We start from the raw sequence: 23,602 nt of genomic DNA on the forward strand, positions 1-23,602 counted from the left end.
GATGGCAAATTCTACTGAAATTGACTAATGAGACCATTGTTTTCAGTCTAGATTTCTTACCTAAGTGTGTAATTGCAGCTGACAAAAAATCTTAAAACACTTTCAGCACAGGTGTCAAGGCAATTTCCATGCCATTTATTTGCAACAGGTCTCTCTTGCAGGAGTGAAGGGGGAACTCTGTACTTAAAATGAGCACTAACTAAAATCTATAACTTTGTCGGAAAGTTAAAGTTTAATATTTTCAGTTAATGAACTGAAAACAGTTTAGAATGAGCTCAATTGACAGAGACATATTTTTCCAATTAACAAATGTATTACAGGTAGAAGTGATTTGTCAGCTTGCTTCACAATATGCCTTCAAGCTAATGACACACTTTAATATAGCATGCTATGTGCTCGGTAAATGATTGGGGGGAACCCATCAAATATGTGGAACCTTAAGAAGAAAAAAGATCATCCCAAATCTTTTAGAGAAATGTTCCCTATACTTTTTTCCCAGAAAAGAATGAGAGGTAATAAAATAAATACATAATTTTTATGCTTGTCTACTCCACATATAGTGTAACCTGTGTGTGAACTTTGTAGAAGCAAACAAGGTTGAAAATACAATAAACAGGTTGCCTGGAAGAGTCTAATATGTGTGGATAAGTGTAAGTCAGCTCAACCCAAAGACAGTTTTCAGGTGTTTCCTCCATATACAATTCCATACCAAAACACACTTCCATGGCCAAAACCACATAGAAACGGAGTCAGACAATGTATACTCTGGAAACAGCTGGAGCTGAATTACCTACCCACACTCAAGCAGTTGGCTCGGAGGTGTTGTTCCTGAGTTACTTCATTCATGTACTATGTTATCTTTATCTGTATCTACCTACGTATCTCTATCTTATTCTCACGGCTAGTTAGCACTAGCTTAGCAGTACCAACCAAATGCATCAAAGCAGTTCTTAAACTACTTTGAATATTTTCAGGAAATAAAAATATTTTATTAATATTTGGATAACTTACCAAATGGAACTTATCTATTTCTAATGGAAATACAAGAAAATGAATGGTGTGCATACTGCAAAACCTCTCGCTTCATTTGTCTATATGTGAATGGCAACTAATTAAAGTGTGTTAGAGTTCAGTGGAATGTGAACCAAATATTAAGAAACCTCAGGCTTCAAAATTGGATCTTCTAGGGATATGTTAATTCTCTCCTCTTTAGTCCCTTGCTCCAACATCATTATGTCCACATCATAATTTATGATATTTCATAATTTATAAATCTGTAAAACCTGGAAAAATGTATAATTTATCCTTCAGATCAGAGCTGTGTATGTAAACTCAAGAGATCTATGATGTATCCTTCAAATATTTTATATTTTCCTGAATATCTAATTTTGAAATAGCATTGTGCACTGAACACAAGAGTGGGTTCAGTCCATGCTTCAGTGCTTCAGGAAGTGGGTCAATTTGGTTCAGACTGTTTCAGAGGGCAGATGTACTACTTCAGGTTCAAATAAGAATTATGCCTTTAAAAAAACCCAAAACTTTGTGTCTTCCTATTTATCATGGGGAACCATTTGTTCCATAGCAAATGACATGCAAACAGAGGCATATGGCCTCCTAAACCTGGAGGTTGTACATAAACCTCATTATGTGTAGGACTTTAGGAACAGAGGGTTTTGTCGTATACCAAGTCAGGCAAATAGGTCATCTAGCTCAGTACTGTCTGTGCTGACTGCCAGTGACTTTCCTGGGTTTCAGAATGGGAACATTCCCTGTCCTACCTGGATATGCTGTGGGTTCAACATTGGACTTACTGCATGCAAAGCTACTGAACCATGGGCCTTACCCCAAAGGAACCAAATCTGCTGGCACCCAGTATAAGGCAAATCTGTTCTGAATCTTATGCTATAGTGTCAAGTCAAAGTTTAATAGCATTAGAGCATCAGAGCTTTTCTACCTTTTCTTAAGAGGGCTAAGGGACGTGGGTGGCACTGTGGGTTAAACCACAGAGTCTAGGATTTGCCGATCAGAAGGTTGGCGTTCGAACCCCCGCGACGGGGTGAGCTCCCATTGCTCGGTCCCAGCGCCTGCCAACCTAGCAGTTTGAAAGCACATCAAAGTGCAAGTAGATAAATAGGTACCGCTCCTGCGGGAAGGTAAACGGCGTTTCCGTGTGCTGCTCTGGTTCGCCAGAAGCGGCTTAGTCATGCTGGCCACATGACCCGGAAGCTGTCTGCAGACAAACGCCGGCTCCCTTGGCCTATAGAGCGGGATGAGCGCGCAACCCCAGAGTCAGTCACGACTGGACCTAATGGTCAGGGGTCCTTTACCTTTACCTTTTAAGAGTGCAAAGAATAAGGCACTATCGCCCGGCCAACCTACCCCTACATTTAAAAATCCCATTGTGCAATACTCTTGTTTTGCACTGCAATGGTTTCTCGATCCTAATGCATAAAGAAAGGGGTCGTTGTCCCAGAACTAAAAACTTTGGAGGACTTCCGGAGGCGGCGCGAACGGTAATGGCTGCCCTTTCCTAACCGGGAGAGGGAAGCTACGCTGGAAAAGGGTCGTCCGCTACGGCGAAGCGGAGACCCATTCTGGAAAACCGCAGGCAGCGGAAGCCTGCGGTCTCGGGACCCGGCGGGCGCCAGGAGCTACCCCCGAAACGTTGAGGGAACCCCGTAAGGGGCTCCGGATCGCAGAGGGGGTAGCGGCGCTGTGGGTCTATGCGCATTCAGCGGAGCGAAGCCGCGCTGCCGTTGCCGGTGAGCGCCGACCTTTCTTCCTTCAACACAAGATTCTAAAACGCAACAACCCGTGAGTAATTGAGGACTTTACTAAATTTCGGGACTAAAAATATTGAAAATAAGCTGAAAGCGGAGAGACGAGGAAAAGGAAGTCCGTCCTCCGCAGCCATTGACTTTTAAAGCAAAGAGCAGGAGGAGTGGAGGCATAGAGAGAACTTTTGACAGCTCAGATTGAGCACCCGCAGAAATTACTTTTCCCTTTAATGACTGTAAGCAATTGATTTTTGGACTTTTATTAGGACTTATATACTCCCTTCTTTGTGGATTACAATTCTGTTTAAGAAGCCCAGGTGTCAGAACTGCCTGAGCAGTAGAACTGTCAGACTGCAAATTTGGATACATTCTATTTAAACTTTGAGACAGTCTGAGGGAGTTCAGAATGGTTACGTTCTTGCATTTTGGAACTCCAGTAAGCACAACTTGAAATATTGTGGCAAACCTAAAACCAACTCTGCTAAAACTACTTTTGTGAAGATCCCTAAGTATTGGTTCAGATTTCGTATGTGGAATGGACTCTTCTTCCTAGGACATTTTATGCTCCCCCTAGAGGATTGAGGATTTACAACAAAAACATTGTTTTACTTTCTATTTCCCGGCCCTCTGTTTGATTGCTACCACCTGGGCCGTAGCTTTCCCATGGGAACAACTCAGCTTGACCTTGACTGCTAGATAACTTTGGAATGAGTGGCGCAAAAAGAAAGGGATTAAGAACCAGACAAACAACTCTGACAACCGTAACTGCAGCCTCACAAGCACGCAGATCATCTGTGCCCACTTTGCCCTCGGAGGAAAAAGCTACCTCCCTGTCACAGGCAGGGGAGGAAGAAACTGAGGATTTACAACTAGAAGAGATGGCCTCAGGAGGATCTGGTTCTGTATTAGAGAGAATTCTTGAGAAATTGGAGTCTTTGGAGAGGAAAGTTGACCAACAAACTGCGAAAATTGACCTTAATACAGAAACTTTAAACAAATTATCTGGGCAAGTTGCACAGAATGCACAAGCAATCGGACAACTGAAGGAGGCTGCAGGTGAAAATCAGAAACTGGCCGAAGAGACCAGCCAAAGAGTGGGAGAGTTGGAAAAAGAAGTAAGGCCGCTCAGTAAGCAGGTTGGGGAACACCAGACCTATCTCTCCATGTTGGAACTTCGGAACAGGGAGATTAATTTAAGGATAAGATCGATACCAGAAGTGGAAGAAGGTAATCTAGCTGAGTTTCTGACCAAAGAATTCTCCAAGTTCTGGGGTCTAGAGGAGGAAGACTTTAAAATTGTGTCAGCCTTCAGACTTGGAAGACTCACAAAGAGAGAAAGGCCCAGAGACTGTTTGATTACGTTGAGATCAAAGGAGGAAAGGGACAAGATTTTGGGCCTGCACTACGGAAGCTCCTTGAACATTTCGGACAAAAGAATTGAGATTTTTAAGGACATTCCTAAACAGCTGTTGGATCTTAGATCTGAATATTTGGACTTAGTAAAACTGCTGAGAAGCAACTCAATCATCTTTAGGTGGGACTTTCCCCAAGGACTATCTTTTACCTTTAGAGGGAAGAAGATTAAAATTAGAACTTTGGAAGATAGGGATAAGTTTTTGACTGCCTACGGAGAGGACCTTCATAAAGGACTTGAACTACCCTCAGGGCCTGAACCACCACAGGTGCCTGTACCTCAGAACCCTGAAGACTCACAGAACAAAATACCATCCCAAGGAAACTAAACAGATCTATCCAGGATGTCTCTGCAACTTTTAAGTTGGAATATAAATGGCTGCAACAGTCCGGAAAAAAGGAAGAAAATCTTTCATATATTAAAAAAGGAGCAACTAGACATTACTTGTTTACAAGAAACACATGTGACTAGGCTCCACAGAAAAATATTGGTAAATAAAAGGTTAGGCCAAGAATTTATATCTTCGGACTTAGTTAAGAAGAGAGGAGTGGTGATATATGCAAAGGAGAGCCTCTCACCAAAATTTCTATTTAAAGATGAACATGGAAGAATTTTGGCAATTGAAATACAGCACCAAGGAGAGAAAATTTTGATATTAGGAATTTACGCTCCAAATGAAGGGAAATCAGAATTCTACAAGAAGTTGCATGAGATTATGCTGGATTATCTGGACTATGATAACATCATTATGATGGGAGATATGAATGGGATCGTTTCTACGAACATGGATAGGTCACAAAGCCAAAAGGTTACTAAAGAAGGCAGACTACCAAAGACCTTTTTTGAAATGACAGACAACATGGACTGGATTGATATATGGAGGACAAAGAACCCCTTAGGGAAAGAAGGAACATTTTTCTCTGAAGCCCAACTGACTTGGACAAGAATTGACCAAATATGGATTTCTAGAGGTCTGGCTCCTAAGGTGAAGAAAGTGGAAATCTGCCCAAAGACCTGCTCCGATCATAACGTGTTGAAAATGGACATGACATTATTACCAACCGGCTCCTTTAGATGGAAGATGAATGACAACTTGTTTAGAGATCAGGAGATTATCAAGAAGGCCAAAAAAACAATAAAGGACTATTTTGAGATAAATTTGAACACTGCTGTGGAAAAAAGAACAATCTGGGACGCAAGCAAAGCTGTGATGAGAGGGTTCTTGATACAACAGAACGCCATAAAGAAAAGACTACAAAATGAGAAAAAGGACAAGATTTTGGGGAAAATTAAAGAGTTAGAGAAGAAACTAAGAGTAAACCCGAAGTCACAGCCGATTTTGAGAGAAATTAAACTTCATCAGGCACAATATTCCAAACTGATAAATCAGGAAATAGAATGGAAGATTAAATCAATGAAACAAAAAACATTTGAATCGGCTAATAAATGTGGGAAACTGCTGGCTTGGCAGTTGAAGAAGAGACAAAAGCTGAACATAGTAACAAATTTGGAAATAGAAGGAAGGAATATTCAGAACCCGGTGGAAATTAGAAAATGTTTCCAGAAATATTTTAAGAAATTATACACTCAAGGGCCACAAAAGGAGGAAGAGATTGCAAAATTTTTGGAGAAAAATGGACTTAAAAAACTATCACAAGAAAATAGATTACTCCTGAATAGTAAAATAACACGACTAGAGATAGAACAGGCCATTCAGAATATGAAGTTGGGCAAGTCTCCAGGGCCAGATGGCTTGACCTCCAAGTACTATAAGACATTAAGTGACTATTTGATTCAACCACTGATGGAGGTCAGCAATGAAATTATGGAGGGAAAGAAGGCGCCTGAATCGTGGAAGGAAGCTTTCATCACATTGATACCAAAATCAGAAACTGAAAAGACACAACTTAAGAACTACCGTCCCATTTCCCTTTTAAATGTGGATTACAAAATATTTGCTGATGTTTTGGCAGGAAGACTCAAAAGAGTTTTAAATGAGATAATTCATAAAGACCAGGCAGGCTTTCTCCCAGGAAGACATTTATTTGCTAATACAAGGCACATTATTGACATTTTGGAACTTTTGCAAACAAATATTAACACTAAAGCAGTTCTAATTTTTATAGACGCGGAGAAGGCCTTCGATAATATTTCTTGGAAATTTATGAAGGGGAATTTAAAAGAAATGGGAGTGGGGCGGGGTTTTGAAAATGGGATTGACGCGATTTATTCAGAACAAAAGGCAAAACTGATAGTCAACAATGTGGTTACAGAAGAGTTTAAGATTGAAAAAGGGACACGACAAGGCTGCCCGATTTCCCCCTTGCTGTTTATTTCTGTCCTGGAGGTGCTCTTGAACTTGATTAGAGGGGACCGGTTGGTGCAAGGGATTCAGATCGGAGTGAAACAATATAAACTTAAAGCTTTTGCAGATGACCTTGTTTTGACATTGCAAGAGCCAGAATCTAGTACAAAAAGAGTGTTACAATTGATTCAGGACTTTGGTCGGGTAGCGGGCTTTAAACTAAACAAACAGAAAACTAAGGTGTTGGGAAAAAACTTGACAGATGCAGAGTCAGAACGGTTTCAGAGAGAAACAGAACTAACTGTGGTTAAAAAAGTAAAGTACCTAGGGGTAAACATAACAGCAAAAAATCTGAGTCTATTTAAGGATAATTATGAAAAATGTTGGTCTGAAATTAAGAGAGACTTGGACAGTTGGTCAAAATTGAAGCTTTCTCTGTTAGGCCGAATTGTTGCTATTAAGATGAATGTATTGCCTAAGATGTTGTTTTTGTTTCAAACATTGCAAATTGTGGATAAGACGGAGTGCTTCAGGAAGTGGCAGAGAGATATTTCTAAATTTGTCTGGCAGGGCAAAAAGCCCAGAATTAAGTTTAAGATATTAACTGATGCGAAAGAAAGAGGGGGCTTTGCCCTGCCAGACTTAAGGTTGTACTACGAAGCCGCAGCTTTCTGCTGGCTAAAAGACTGGCTACTTCTAGAGGACACTGATGTGTTAGATTTAGAAGGTTTTAACAATGCATTTGGCTGGCATGCATACTTATGGTATGACAAAGTTAAGATCAATAAGGCCTTTAAGAACCATATTGTCAGGAAAGCAGTGTTTAATGTCTGGACAAAATACAAAGACCTATTGGAAAATAAAACTCCAAGATGGCTATCACCTCTGGAGGCTAAGGCCCGAAAAAGACCCAATATGGAGGCCAAATGGCCGAAATATTGGGAAATAATAGAGAAAGAGGGCAACAATTGGAAATTGCAGAGTTTGGAAAAAATGAAAGACAAAGTGCGAGACTGGTTACATTACGCTCAGATTCAAGAAATTTTTAAAAAGGATAAAAAGTTAGGATTCCAGGTGGAGAAATCGAAGTTGGAAACAGAATTGTTAGAACCTAAGACTAAAGTACTCTCAAGAATGTATAACTTGCTGTTGAAATGGAATACACAAGATGAAATGGTTAAGTCGGCCATGATAAAGTGGGCACAGGATATTGGGCATAATATTATGTTTGAGGATTGGGAAAGGTTGTGGACCACGGGGATGAACTTCACGGCATGTAATGCTCTGAAGGAAAATGTAATGAAAATGATATATAGGTGGTACATGACCCCAGTTAAACTAGCCAAAATATGCCATGTGCCAGACAACAAATGTTGGAAATGTAAGGAAAATGAAGGAACATTCTTTCACCTCTGGTGGACTTGTCCCAGGGTGAAGGTCTTCTGGGAAATGATATATAATGAGCTGAAAAAGGTATTTAAGTATACCTTCCTTAAGAAACCAGAGGCCTTCCTCCTGGGCATTGTCGGCCAGATGGTGCCAAAGAAGGACCGAACATTCTTTTTGTACGCAACAGCAGCAGCAAGGATACTTATCGCCAAGAAGTGGAAAACTCAAGATCTACCCACTCTGGAAGAATGGCAGATGCAGCTGATGGACTATATGCAACTGGCTGAGATGACTGGCAGAATTCGAGACCTGGGAGAAGAGAGGGTTGAAGAAGATTGGAGGAAATTTAAGACTTATTTACAAAAATATTGTGATTTGGTGGAAAGTTAAGTAGGATGTTTGATCATAAATAATTGGCCACCACAAAATCGGATCGAAATGGGATGTAAAGTGAGATTAAGAGAAATTAATTTACAGAGGATTATATTTAAATAAGTGGTTATAAAATTTGCAAATTAGATGATAAATTGCTGGGAAAAATTTATGATGATGAAAATGGCAGCGGGAGATGTGAGGAAGTCCAAAGAAGTCATGAAACTCTGTTGAGATAAAAGAAAGGTTGTTTATCTTTGTACTTTATTTTGTAAAAACCCCTAATAAAAATTTATTAAAAAAAAAAAAAAAAACAGAACTAAAAACTTTGGACCCTTCATAGACATTTTCTACAGCACACTTTAGAAAGTAGCAGACATATTTACCGGTACTTGGAACAGCTGACCTTCTAACAGTGCAAGGTTTGCATAAATTAAAACAGGCTTCTTCTTTATAAAAATGAGCAAATCTATGGAAATTAAGTCCAGTATCATACTTGATAATTTGCACAGTAAAGCACTTGGCGTCAATCATTTTAAATTATGTTTGATCTGCCTACAGTACATGAACCTTGGAGGAATATCATTCACAGGACACAGGAATTCGATTGCCAAAACATTTGTGCTCTAAAATATTGAAATCAGTGTCAACGACTAATGTGAATTCACAAAAATGCCAGAAACCTTAGATACAGTTTTAAATTATCTAAATTTTGCTCTGTACGGGTTAATGTGTTAACCTTGAAATGATACTTTGGTTTTATTGGCAGAAATACAGAGATTCTCATTCTTAATGCTTTGCTTTTGAACTTTTGAATTACTCACTTCCAGTCCTCTGAATAGTTTGTAGTACAAGGGTTAATGAGGGCAGACCTGATAACTTTAGGTCAACTTTTTTATTTGATCATTGAGTCCCAGAGTTAAATACTATCCACCCAGCAATTTCTTAGTGCACACCCATCCCATTTAATGTTATGGAGCTGTACAAAAAAACCTAAGTTGCTCCTTGAAATAAGCATTATTTGTGAGTTCCTGTTCATCTTTTTTCACTCCTATTTTTGACGTTACTTTCCTAAGTTATGGTTCTGCTTTAGCCCACAGCACTGTAATTACTTGCTGGAAAGAGACAGCAAGCCAAGGACAATGTAGTGCTTAAACTGATTGGCTGCATTTGGATGTTCATCCATGTCTTCATAAACCATGGTTTATAAAGTTCATTCATGGTTCATAAACCATGGTTTATGAAGCCATTAGCAAGTGTCATAGCTTCATGCTCCTTCCCTCCTCCCATCACACACAGACTTTGGCATGAATATCTTTGTTTGCATTAAGCCAGCATCCCCTGTTATGTCTCAGCCAAGGGACCAATTGGCTTAAGAAACCAGGATAGTAAGTCAGGACCGAGCTTATTATTCCGGTTAGTTAACTGATATTAAATCTGAGTTCCCTAGTTCAGAAGTTACAGGTAATTCTGGCTTAATATATGCCAGAATTTCTGTGCCAGAGCTGGCATGTGATAAGTTGAAGGGAGGAGTCTGGAGGAGTATGTGGCTATGATGCTCTTTCAGTGCTTCATGAACAGACCTCTGATTCCAGACACAGTTACTGCACGTTAAAACCTTAAGCAAACAGGATTGTTAATTCTATAAAATTATTATTTATTAAATTTATTAAATTTCTATAAAGCCCTTCATCTGACAATCACAGGGCTGTTTACAATATAAAAACACAAAAATACATAACATAGTAAGTAATAATTACCTTGGTTAACTGGTTAATTAGCCAAAGGCCTGGGAGAAAAGGAATGCTCTTGCCTTGCACCTAAACATATGTAATGAAGGCGCCTCACCACCTCATTTCTCAACTAAAAAAATCTCTCAGTTCCTCTCAGGGGAGGTGTCCCAGTCCCTTGATCATTTTGGTTGCTCTTTTGTGCACATTTTCCAGCTTTCCATATTCTCCTTGAGATCCAGAGAATCATTTACCATATTGTCCTCAGAATAATTTACTCTAGCCCCCCCCATATATATATAAATGAGGGCAGGGGTCTTCCTCATCTGCAGAAATAAACTCAGATGGCTTCTGACACCAACCAGTTTTTAAACCTTGCCTGAGCAGTTTCTACTAAAGGCTGTCAGGACAGAATCCCATAGTGTTGTGGAAGGGAGCTGGAAGCAAACCCCTTTCTCCGATCAGCATTTTTCAAAGATAATTTATGTCAGCCTGATTCCCAAAGATTGGCTCCGAGATTGCACATATTTGTCTGGCTATTTCTTCAAGTTCCTGTCAGAAAATTGCATGGCTCCTCAGTTCTTCGTCTTCTTTCTTTTTTCTTTTTTTCTTTTCAAAGAGAGGAGGACTGGGCTGCTTCTCTATCAAATTAATTGAAGTCTCCCCCCACCAATGTACTTTCATGTCTGCCAGTTTCCCAAAGGCGGTCTCGTCTGTCACATAATGACTCTGCTGCTGTTCCTCAATTGACCTGATTCAGGCACTTGGAAGGAGCGGGGAGGGGGGAGGGGGGAAGCACTCCTGTGCAATGAAATGGAGTCCAAGGTGTACCAAAGACACCTTGATAAATTCGTTTAATGCAAGTGACAGAAGAGACAACATATAGTAATGCAAAATGCATTGATGGGATCAAGCTGCTTTGCAACATATTTATCAAGGAAGAAGAGGCTTAAATATGGGGGGGAGTAATGTCTGTATGCATACAGGACATATATGCATACAGACATTACTCCCCCCCCCCCATATTTAATAAGCTCCATTTGGAAGGAGTGGGGAGATATTGCTGACTTTGAGATAAGTACTGGATATAGGCTAATTTGGGAAACTGGAATATCAGCTTTGTTGAAACCTGACATAGACCACAAGGGAATAGCTGAAGGATACTTGGCATGAGTAGAAATTTTAACCGATCTAATCCAGACACTGAAAGGGATTAGTTTCTCAAAGTAACATATAATTTTTGCCTTGCTAATGTGCAATTCATTGACAACCAAGTTAGCAAATGGCTACCCTTGTGAACAGTTTTTGAACTGTCATTTTTCTGCTTCCCAAGAAGCACATTGTTATTAAATATCCCCAATTGCAATGGCATTGTCAGCTATGTTTTCAATATGGTATGAAAAAGATTGATTTAAAGCATGGACAACACAGCTTATGAAAAGCGTTCTGTATCCTCTGACCAAGCTTATCCAAGCTGGAAGTAAAAAAATACTGGGCTCAGCAGCATCATTGGTCACTACAGTCTGCCTATGTGTATGTGTACCACACTGCGATGGACTGCCAGAGCTTGTTTGTCTTTTGCTGGCATCCTGCCCTTTAAGTAGGCTCAACCAAAGTGCCAACTAGGCATTGGCTTCCGAGAAGACCATGTTTGGACATTGCCTGGAGGCTCTACCTGTGGGGAAAGGAGTAGAGTGGGCACCCTCATTCTTTAGCCTAATGGGAGGGATGGAACCCAACTGCAGGACATCAGACAGAATGAATGTTTGGAAACCTGCAGGATATTGCAGCCCTAGAAAGGGGGACAGAGGCCCAGTAGAGACAAAGGAAACAGGCTGTAAAGACATAGGGAACCTCCAAGCTGTTACAGGCTAAAACAACTCCTCAGGAATCAGTAACCGGTACACATTTATTTTGGAGCATGCTCAATTAAACCCAATGAGAATGCCAGGTTAAGATCAGTTGAATACTTGGAGCTGCACTCATTTGGATGGGAGGGAGCAGAGAAACATAGTAAAAGGATGCATCACTCTGGTTAAAGGAACCAAAATTTGATCCCTGCAAGCAGTACATCCAAATTGGTAGCCATTTTATACTTCCCTGTACATCTTCATAACAACCATATGAGGTAGGCAAGGCTTAGAGTAGAATATTGGCCCAAGGTAGGAAGAAAGTATAGTGTAGTGCAGGGATGGGCAACACTTTTCAGTCTGAGGGCCAAATTCCCTCATGGTTATCTTTCTGGGGAGCCCATTTCAGTGGTGGCCTAGGCTAGAGACAAAAGTGGAACAGAGCAATGGCTATGACTCTTGCCTTCGTTCCTACATTCCAGCCCTGCAAGAATCGGGTATTTCTGTGAGCAAATACTATAGAAATCTGCACACATACATTTCTTCATTGAGGAGAGCCAGAGGCATTGTCATAGTTGAAGGACATATTTCAGTCATGCAAAAGTCTTCAAGGGAGACATAGAACAGAGCCAGTGAGGGGTGCAGCTAGGGGAGCTCTGCGTACTGACTAGAGAGGCCTGGAAACATTTGCTTCATTGTGTTGAAAGGCAATGCACAAAACTGATGGGCCTCAAATCTATTGAACTGCCATAAGTAGTCGGATAATACAGTTCTTGGTGGGAAAAAAGTGTGATTACAGCTTTTAAGTTGAGCAAAACTTTGAGACTGCGATAAAACGAAGGGATTACTTTATTAAAAATAAAGTATGTCCTATGCCCCTTTAAAATGTGTGTGGGGGGTGTTGGGGGTGTTATTGGGTTGTTCTATTCATTATATACTTCTGGGTATAGGATGCTATTTAAATTCAAATAAAATAAAAATATTATATGCCTGGAGCCACCTCATTTCCAATGGGGTTTTAGCACAGAGGAGAAAGAGTTAATGCTGGGTATTTCTGCTCCTTCTCTTAAAGAGTAAAACATTTGTGAAGCCTATGCAACTTTCCAAAGATTGAAATACTGTATCCATATATTTCCCCATACATGGAGAAATATATGAGACACCGAGGTCCAGCTCTGAGGGCCTTTGGGTGGTTCCCTCACTGCGAGAAGTGAGGTTACAGGGAACCAGAGGCAGAAGGCCTTCTCGGTAGTGGCGCCCGCCCTGTGGAATGCCCTCTCATCAGATATCAAGGCAATAAGCAACTATCTTACTTTTAAAAGACATATGAAGGCAGCCCTGTTTAGGGAAGTTTTTAATGTTTAATGGTGTATTGTGTTCTTAATATTTGGTTGGAAGCCGCACAGAGTGGCTGTGGAAACCCAGCCAGATGGGCGGAGTGTAAAATAATAATAATAATAATAATAATAATAATAATAATAATAATAATAATAAAAAATTATTGAAACAAACCAAATCCTTCCAGGCGATCCTGAACATCAAATGGCTCAGGTATCTCTCAGGTGAATCTTCATGGAAATGTGATGGAGGGGTTATACAAGTGTAGTCCAGCCACATCATGGCGCATTAACCCAATAGGAGGTTCTAAGAGAAAGTGCTCTTAGTTTCGACACAAGGGAAGAGATGCTTCAGAATGCATTGCTAAATGTAAGATGGCTTATAACCATTCTGCAGAATGGTTCGTTGAAAACACCAGAAGAATGATCTACCACCAATATGGTAGATAAAGTGTCTGCAGAAGAAAGCAAATACACTTTATGGCTGTGTGTACACACCCAGTATTAGAATGTCATGAGGACTGAAAACCACCAAGGTGTTAGCTCTTGGTTGAATATCATTCCACCCCCACACCTTCTGACTTGTTAACTGCGCACCTTTGCTTCGAATTCATTTTTTATCTGACAATTGCAAAGGAAAGAAGGGAGAAAGAAAAGAGCCTTCTTATTTCCGCTCTGGAAAGATGCTAATCCTCCACAGACGTATTCAAATCAGGAGAGCTGTGAAATATTCAATAATCTGAGGGGAAGAGATGACAGTCAAACCTTCTTGACCTTTCCTTGAAGCCCATTAACACAGTCCACTAACACCTGCTTCATAATGAATGTACTAATCAAGATAGCAAGGTTCACCAGTTACACTCTTTCAGGAAAGCATTTCAGAGACGCTGCCACATTTCTCTCTCAATTAGTTGCCAGCAGTTTGTAAGGCAGTCTCGGACGGCAGCAAGAAAATTGCCTGCAAATTTGGAATGCATGAAAGCAAGGCAATCCTTCAAATGTATAGGGAATTTATTATGTATTATACTGGAGCTCATTTGCTTTTTTCACCAGAGTCACATATGTTTCAAATCAGGCACGCCACAAACTCATTTAGTTGCAATAAACTTTTGGGCTACACTCTAGAACTGGTGACTGAACTTTCATAAGTTACAGTTAAAAAGATGAAAAGTCAGACTTGGCTTCTAACACATGCACACATACATACACACACAATTGCATCTCACAAATTTCAGGTCCACTTGCAATATTAATACCTTTGGAATTGCTAAAATGTCACCAGGAAAGCAATGATTTCTTCTTCTTTTTTAAGCCTGTCATGTGCATAAGGTTTCCATGGAAATCAGTTCCTTCTATATAGAACTACATGTATTTCTGCCCAGTTATTGGTGCTTAATAAAAGACAAAAACCAATTTTGGAATCATGTTTAAACTGTTGAAATAACAATTTATTTATTTATTAAAACCTTGTTTTGTTGCATCCTGTGGTCATGAACCAACAACCTTTTTCTAGCATTCTATAATGGGCTCAGTATCTCTAGTTTTACCTCGTTCATTTATTCAAGAGAAAGAGAGCTTAAAATAATTTTGAATTTTGACTCATATAGAATTGGCTGGCTTGGACATATTATCTGGCAATTTCAGTTAAAATGGAAGTGAATGTAGGAAACTGTCTTATACTGAGTTGGACCAATGATCCATCCAGCTCAGCATTGTCTACACTGAACTAGCAGTGATTTTTTACGGTTTTATGTAGGTGTCTCTCCTAGCCCTGCCTGGAGATGATGGGGGTTAAATTTGGGATCTTCTGCAAGCAACAGTGAGCATTGGTTTCGCACACTCTGTCTTCTCTTCTGATGCAGCTGCAAAGAGGAGGGTTGGAAGCTTTCATTTTTGCTCCACATTAACCACAGTTTATTATGTCATTTGATCAAATGGTTTGGCTAATCCTTAATCTTATTATGGCTTTAATTCAGTTCATATTAACTGCATGTAGCTGATGAACTAACTTCAAGCCCAAATGTATGAAGCTGGCCTGTTTCAACCAACCATAGTTAAGATTAACCACGGTTTAGCTACAATGTGAGATACTGTCTGACCCCCAATCTAAAACAGAAGCTTCTAATATCCTCCTCGTGGCCATGGTGGGGAAAGACAGGGGAGAGGGGGACTTAAGGCTCTTTCTTATACAGTGGTACCTCAGGTTAAGTACTTAATTCGTTCCGGAGGTCCATTCTTAACCTGAAACTGTTCTTAACCTGAAGCATCACTTTAGCTAATGGGGCCTCCCACTGCCGCCGTGCCGCCAGAGCACGACTTCTGTTCTTATCCTGAAACAAAGTTCTTAACCTGAAGCACTATTTCTGGGTTAGTGGAGTCTGTAACCTGAAGCATATGTAACCTGAAGCGTATGTAACCTGAGGTACCACTGTAATACTAAACCATGGTTGCGTTTGAATACAGCCAGTCTGTAAGCAATAACTGAAAGGTTTCCAGATTAGATGACTGGAGGTTCTCATTTCCTAATATAAACTCACAGTCTTGATGGGGTTTCTTGACCTACCTGCTTGACAAATTATAGTATGCTCAGACCTGTTTTCTTATGTCTCCATTACACATGCTGAAGGAATGGCTCACAGCCTCACATGTGGAACAGATTATATGGGTCTTTAACATTAAATTGTCAACTTGGACCCATTACAATGTGATTGCAGGCCTTTAAACTAACATTAGCACCATGGGATAACCCGCAGAAAAGTGTCTCACAATATGATAATGTATAACATCAAATTAATGTATATCTGGGTTCTCTTCTGGGAAATTATGAGTTACCTGATGGCCGGTTCAGCAGGTGACTGTTGTGCCTGTGAGATTCCCTGGGAAAACATCTACATCAGTGGTGGGGAATCTCTGACTCTCCACATGTCATTGGACTCCAGCTCCCATCAGCCCCAGCCAGCATGGTAACTGGTAAGGAATGAGGGAAGATGGATTCCTGCAACATCTCCCTCCACCTCATACCCAACCAATCACTGGGTTCTGCAGGAGAGGATATCCTGCAGATACAATCCTATAATGTGGTCATTTCCACATGATGTTGGAATCAGGCCTTTAGTGTGGCAGTACCTACCCTTTGGAAAATCCTCCCATTGAATATCAGACAAGCATCTCCACCATTGTCTTTTTTGAGACTGCTAAAGCCTTCCTCTTTCAAAAAGCCTTCTAAAATCTTTATCACGGTTGGTATCTGTCTCGTATTTCAATTGATGTGAAGTATGTAGTGTTGTTACTTTAAACTCTATTTATATTTACAGGTACAATATACTGAAAAAATAGGAGTGGTGGAGTTGTAGCAGGATGGGGCCACCCCAGCCTCTGCATGTTCAAATGAACCTGCACAAGGCTAACATAACAATGATTTTTGCTAGAAACAGGGTTCCATCTTGTTCTGTTGTTCATTTAACCTGCTGGGAATTGGTATTGGGGTATCTGGAGTAAAGTGTCACCAGTAGTGACCTTTTTTCTTCTTCTTTTGCATTAAACAGATTAAGGCAAAGAGTGGCATCAGAGGACACTGCTGAAAGGATCTTGTTCCCAAATAAGCACCCAATACATTTTGTAACGCAGGGGAAGCCAAATCTGGACCGATGCCAATGATCTCAGCAGCAGGATAGATTCCTGTGGGATCTTTAAGGTTATCTTTGCTCTAATTTGTGTAATGAATACATTTAATTTATTTTATTTCCATGACGCTTTTGTATTTTTTTAAAAAATAAAATAAAATATGAAACATCTTGGAAATGATTGGCTGCTGATACATAAAATGGAATAAAATTATCACACTTGCAATAATACATCACATATTGTGCCCTTAGGCTGCAGTCTTGTATTCATTAACCTGGAAATAAGCCCCATTGAACACAGGGGAACATGCATAGGATCAAACTATGAAACATAATTCTTGGCAAAACAGGTAAACAAATTCCATCTGTAACAGGTTTTTCAATCCATAAAAATAATGTACTGGTGGAAATTCTAAGCCTTACACTAACAATTATGTAAACAAAACGGGAAGATGTTTGCATTTATATTTTCTGTTCCACTGTGAAGCTCATTGACATTTCCCCCCCTTATTCTTTCCTTCTCCCTCTTATGATGTCAAGCCAAGAGCTGAGGGTTTGGTTTTATTTTATTTTTTCATTTTTCATTTTTCGTTTTCGTTTTTTGCTTTTACTCTGTAATAGCCTACTAATTACTTGGTATATAATTGCATGTTTCAGTATCTACTATAATTATATCTGAAGTACACTGACATTTGTGACTTGTGGGAGCCTGCTAATGTTTTTATTTCCGTTGAAAGCTAATCAAGCAGTAGTGAATATTCAGCTTCTACAGCTACACAAATAAGTATTGTAATTTCTTTGGTCATGATTCAGAGTAGAGCAAAACAAATGTGAAAACAAACAAACCTCTGATGCACTAATTAAACAATTCATGAAGTATGTTGCTTGTGTTATCCCTGTATAAAGCAGCTCTGAAGCAATATCTGCCTGGGGAAATAAATAAATAAAAGCCCTACAGTGGCCTTCACAGTCATTATTGATCAACACCTTTTTGTGTTCTTATCTGAAATATTCAGACCGTTCCCAAATGTCAATTTCTTTTTGAATCACAATGATACAAAATGGCAGAATTGTACCTTTTCAAATAGGCACCTTTAAAAAAATCAAGGTATATTATTTATTATTTGCTTGATGTATGTACTAATTATCCTTTTGGACCCAAAGCTTTGAAAATGAGGTTCTAAGAATTCTGTATTAATGCAACCAGGTGATCAGCTGACAGAAGCATCATGTAATTAGGTTTTTCTGTGTGGTCAGAGGCAGGGCAGTATAAGTCAGCGAATGGGAACCTGTGGCCCTCCAGAGATTGTAGGACTCCATCTCCCATCAGCGCTTGCCAGCATTCACAATGGTCAGGGATGACAGGAGCTAGTGCTCAGCTGTATCTGGAGGCCCATAATTTTTCCATTGGATTCCCTGGGGTAAAGTAGAGGGGAAAGCCCTTTATGAAGCCTGTTGTGTTCCAAGGTAGACTTGTGTCTTCAGTCAAGCAAAGAGGGGAATGCCTTTGTAGTAATTTAGCACTTACCCTAAGGGTCTTTGTTACATAACTCCATAAGCCAAGGGTGGGGGGCCCTCAGGATGATGTGCCAAATGCGTTCCTCCAGGCCTCTCGACCTGCACCTCTCTCCCCACCCATCACCAACCCTGTTTCACATCCTTTGTTTTTGCCTGTTTGAAATGGATCAATGAAGTCTAATAAATGGCCCTTCTTTATCTGGATGGAGAATAGAAAAGAATGTGTGAGTGTGTGTACAAACTAGCTTAACACAGTAAAGTAAAATTTACACTTGCTTCTCTGACTTAATCTTATTTTGTACTGTGTATTTTGTCTTCTGGCCATATACAGTAGTGCCTTGGGTTAAGAACTTAATTCGTTCTGGAGGTCCATTCTTAACCCGAAACTGTTCTTAACCTGAAGCACCACTTTAGCTAATGGGGCCTCCTGCTGCTGCCGAGCCGCCGGAGCTCAATTTCTGTTCTCATCCTGAAGCAATGTTCTTAACCTGAAGCACTTTTTCTGGGTTAGCGGAGTCTGTAACCTGAAGCGTATGTAACCTGAGGTACCACTGTCATGTTGTAGATAGATTAGGGAAAGTATTATGAATAATAATAATACCTTTAACTGACTAATAATATATAAATAAATAACAATTTCAGTCAATATAAATTAAAACCAGGTTGTTCTCTCTCTTGTGAGTGAGGTGGAGCAGGGAACATAAGCCATTACTAAACAAAACAAAATTTTTTTTCCTTCCAGTAGCACCTTAAAGACCAACTAAGTTAGTTCTTGGTATGAGCTTTCGTGTGCATGCACACTTCTTCAGATACCTTCAGATACCTTCAGAAGTGTGCATGCACACGAAAGCTCATACCAAGAACTAACTTAGTTGGTCTTTAAGGTGCTACTGGAAGGAATTTTTGTTTTGTTTTGACTATGGCAGACCAACACGGCTACCTATCTGTAACATTACTAAACAAATATCAACAATTCAATAGGAAAAAATCTCCACATAGTGATGAACCAAACCACTCTCTGAAGTGGCTCCCACACTCTGTTAAACACTCGCTCCCCCAGTTATGTAATGGAGGCGGGAGGTGCTTCAGAGGGCAGTTTGCTGAAGTACCCCCCACCCTGCTTTAAACAGCTTGCTTGGCTGCCTGTCACCCATGCTGCTTGCTCGCTCACCTGCCTGCCACTGTGTTATCGTGCTGGAGTTGGCATGACAACTGCATCATGACAACAGCCTTACAATTTTAGTATATATTAAGAAATTAAAGTAAGCTTAATTATAAAATTATAAATTCATTTCCTTCAGTATTTGTTTTCCCCCTGTGCAATTCTTCGTTATTTTTTCTTGACACAACCTACAGGTGACTTTGCTTCTCACCTAAGTACATAGAAATAAATAACTTAGCTGGTTTAATTAGCATTCCCGGCACATGTCTCAAACATACTGGAAGAACATTAACACTTTAGTAAGTCCATATATCTTATAAGGTGAGATTAAAAGAACTTGGCTTGTTTAGCATAGGGGAAAAAGATGCTGGGGTGGTATGATAGTATTCTGCCAATATTTTAGAGAGGGTTGCATAGCAGATGACAGGGAGAAATGAGTTGGTTAGGTTGAACAGCAACTAATAACTACTAATTGGCAATTAAGACATTTCAGTGGGGGGGGGGGTATACATATATATGAGTACAGTTTTGAAACAATTTTCCTTTGACTGTCATAATGGCCCATACAGCTTAAACAGCCCAGTCCTATGTTCAACAAATGGGTATAGGCATATCTAAGGAGTGGGCTGCAGGAATTACATTCAAGGGAAAATACCACCCACCGTGAGTGGTTTCTTCTGTCCTTGCAAAACTGTGATAGAGCAAGCATTGCCTGATGAAATTTTGCCTAATATGCAACTCTCACAGACTAATCTTAGCCGCAATCTTCAAAAGGTCTAATCCCTGGTATGTCTAGTGTGGGGAAGGGTAGACTAGGACCACTACCACCCTGCTACATTGTGAAAATTCATCCCCACAGAGCGTTGCACAACTTTCAGTGTATGTTGAAGATGCACTTCTTTAGCTTGTTCTTTGTCAGTTATTTTGTTGTGGGACCACCACCATGGTCTTCTTCTGCTGCTTCTGCTTCTGCTTCGCTTCCTTTTCTATTCCATCTGGAATGGCTTTCTCTGTTTTATCATTATCTGTTTTCATAGTTGCATATTATATTGTTGTAAACAACCCTGGGGCCTTATGGTGAAGGATGGGCAATAAATGTAATTAATTAATAAATTAAATAAATAAATAAATAAATAAATAAATAAATAAATAAATAGCAATGAGAGATACTCAGGCACTGAAAGGCCTCTACTTGAGACTGCCAAACTAGACATTACTGAGCTATGCAGATCAATGGTCTGAGTCAGCATAGTAAAGAACAGCATGTCTCGTTTGACTACTTGAGGAGAAACGGCAAGCACCATCGTGCCCTGCCACTGCTGCTACTCCCACCACCACCTATCTGCTCCAGCAGCTGCCTACTCTGCCAGCACTGCACACCCTGTTGTATCTACTGCTGGCAGAGAAGCACCACTGCCATTGGTGGCAATTCTGGGCAAGGTCTCATCCATTTAGGGCAAGATCTCCCCCCGGATTGGTGTGATCTCACCCAAAATTGGTATGGATGATGGCAGCACTTCTCTGCCACCACTGGTGGAGGTGGTGGGGCGGGCAGGGCACCCACAGGCATGCCACCTGGGTGTCATCTGTCACCTGAGGCAGTGGCCTCACCCTGCCTAATGGCTTGCCCAGCTCTGAATATAGTGCATGTCCCTGGCACACACATATACCACTGGTTTGTCTTCACAAGAGCATTGTGCAACAGCTTAGGGCTACAAAGTAGCAACAGCCACAAGACTGAAGTCCATGGCTAAGGTTGCTAATGTTCTTATGTGTAAGCTGCATTGAATCAAGGGAGATAACTTCAAAATAGACCTGGATAGATTTGGCCTGTGAGTCAGAGGACCTTCAACCTGAATACTATTGATGTTTTCCCATGTGTGCATAATGACTGCTGAATCGCTTTCCTTGATTCTTCATACAGTCCCTACACACAGACGGAGTTTCCTAGACTGCACACTTGCACAGAGTTTACCTGTAATGTATAAGTGCTGCACACCCCCCGTAATTTTTGCAGGTGATCTAGTGACATGTATAGTACATATGACTGTAAAGCCAAACATATAGTCAAGTGATGTCACTTGGGTTGGAGAAGAGTGTGTATATGTTCAATTTTGAATGTGAAAAGTGAGACAGGCACATTCTACTACTCACTCCACATTATCTGACATCCCATCCCTGCCCCCCCCCCAGGAGTATACACTCAGCTTTGGAGGGGAAGGCAGGGGAGGCAGCTCCCTTGAAGCTAGGAGCCTTGCAGGACCTTCTGTCCCCAAATGTATTGTAAAGTGAACATATTGCTAGTGTACTGTTGTTGCCTATGTCTTCTCTTACTACACATCATGAGTGTTCAACTACCATCTAGGTATCCCTGGTGGATTTTTTGGTTCCCACTCTACAACATCAACAAAAATAGGAAACATCTAGGGAGAAATAACATTTCTTAAATTTGAAACAAGTAGTTCTCTTTCCCAGGAGATGAAAATTCATGCACATAGGACAAATAATCTCTGCTTTTACATGGATCAGGATTTCTGTTGTTTTAACAGAATGCAACCTGCATTACATAATAATCATGCAATTTTGCAGTACCTCTCTTTCTATAAATCAGCTCTTAAATTACATAGAAACCATTTAGATTTGTAGTTTCGTTTTCTTTCCTTTTTTACACATACACACACCTCTGTGTAGTTTCTGTATTTTTGTAAAGCCTCATTTCAGCATTCCTGTGTTAATCGTTTATAACCCATAATGAGCTAGATGTAACAAGAAAGTGGATAACGCAAGAGAAGGATGTCCACATTCACTCTTTTGTGTCCCACCCAACACAATTTAAACTCCATCTCAAGTGACATGCTAGCTATTGCTTTAGCCATTATTGGAGTCTGACTATGATGAATCAAAAGTACATCTCCAGTCAGACAGAAAGCTGTCACTACTGTGGGCTGTTATTAAAAGAAAATAGAATGGAATCAAAATGGTCTCTCATCTTTCTTCTTCTTCTTCTTCTTCTTCTTCTTCTTCTTCTTCTTCTTCTTCTTCTTCTTCTTCTTCTTCCAGTTGATAAAGGGAAAGTGACTTAAAAGCATTATTGGAACTTAATAAGGAAGAACTAGTGGAGAGGTTAGTGTACAGGCTGTCACAGAAGTGCAGTGGAAGGTGACCTATTGCAGGAAAAAAAGTTGCCCCTGGACTTGTCTGCCTGTCACCACATCAGACCTGTCAGCTTAAATATTCCATAATTCAGGGGGATGTGGATGGGTAGCACAATGTCACATTTGAGTCAAGAGTACACAAGTGCATAACATTGCTCATCATGGGTCCATACTTTTTTTCCAGCTGAAGACAGGTCGTGCTGGAGTTCCAAATAAATCATGGTGAATCTGAAACCTGCTGGTCTAGAATCATCCAGTGTAAAAAGCATACAGAAATCCAGCCAGCTTTTGAGGAGCACAAATACTTTGTGGTAACGTTCAACTCTGGACCGTGCAGCTACAATGACCAACCCATTTACAGCACAATAGTTCCCATGGATGTGAAGGAATATGAAAAAGTGGTGTAATAAAATATGTGACTGAAACATCAAAGAATGGGACAAAATAATTTTCAATCTTTTTAGGCTTAATTAAGTGTTGCATCTAGGGGGTGTATAAGCTGTTATATTGTTGTGAATTGTTCTGAAATAAATTTTACTTGATTAACTCTCCCCTCTGTTGTATTCTTGTTTAGTATGGCTAGTTGGACCTGTGCCCAACTTAAGATCACTCTGAATTATGGGTTTTGCAAACACAATATTTATACCTTAAAATGTTTCTAACACACTCTTCATTCTTGCATATTATTGGGTGTCTTAGAAATATATTTTAAACAAATAAATACTACATTTGGAGACCTCATTATGGATACAGTTAATTGAGGTGAATAGCATTAGCACCATGTTGCCAAAGAGAATTGTTTCCCATGATCCTCCTGTGCATTGTTGGTGGGGTGACGGGTAGTTCTTTAACATGTTTCAAAATTATGACCAAGGCTGAACAGAAATTTAAAACAAATTAATAATCCATCCTATAACAATGACAAAGATGATGTGATGAGCATGGTTTTATGAGTGCATCATAGCTGAGT

General features: G+C 40.1%; 1 long non-coding RNA gene across 1 annotated transcript in view; it reads left to right on the forward strand.

Moving 5' to 3' along the window:
* Nucleotides 1-23,057, forward strand: part of LOC310848279 — a 40,521-nt gene extending 17,464 nt beyond the window's left edge. The window contains exons 3-4 of the long non-coding RNA XR_014566267.1: nt 16,720-16,868; nt 22,817-23,057. This is a non-coding gene — a long non-coding RNA (uncharacterized lncRNA). The remainder of the gene's footprint in view (nt 1-16,719; nt 16,869-22,816) is intronic.
* Nucleotides 23,058-23,602: the final 545 nt, after the last annotated feature.

Source organism: Podarcis gaigeae (assembly GCF_964106915.1).
Source record: "Podarcis gaigeae genome assembly, chromosome: 7".
In the NCBI taxonomy this organism is placed as follows: domain Eukaryota; kingdom Metazoa; phylum Chordata; class Lepidosauria; order Squamata; family Lacertidae; genus Podarcis; species Podarcis gaigeae.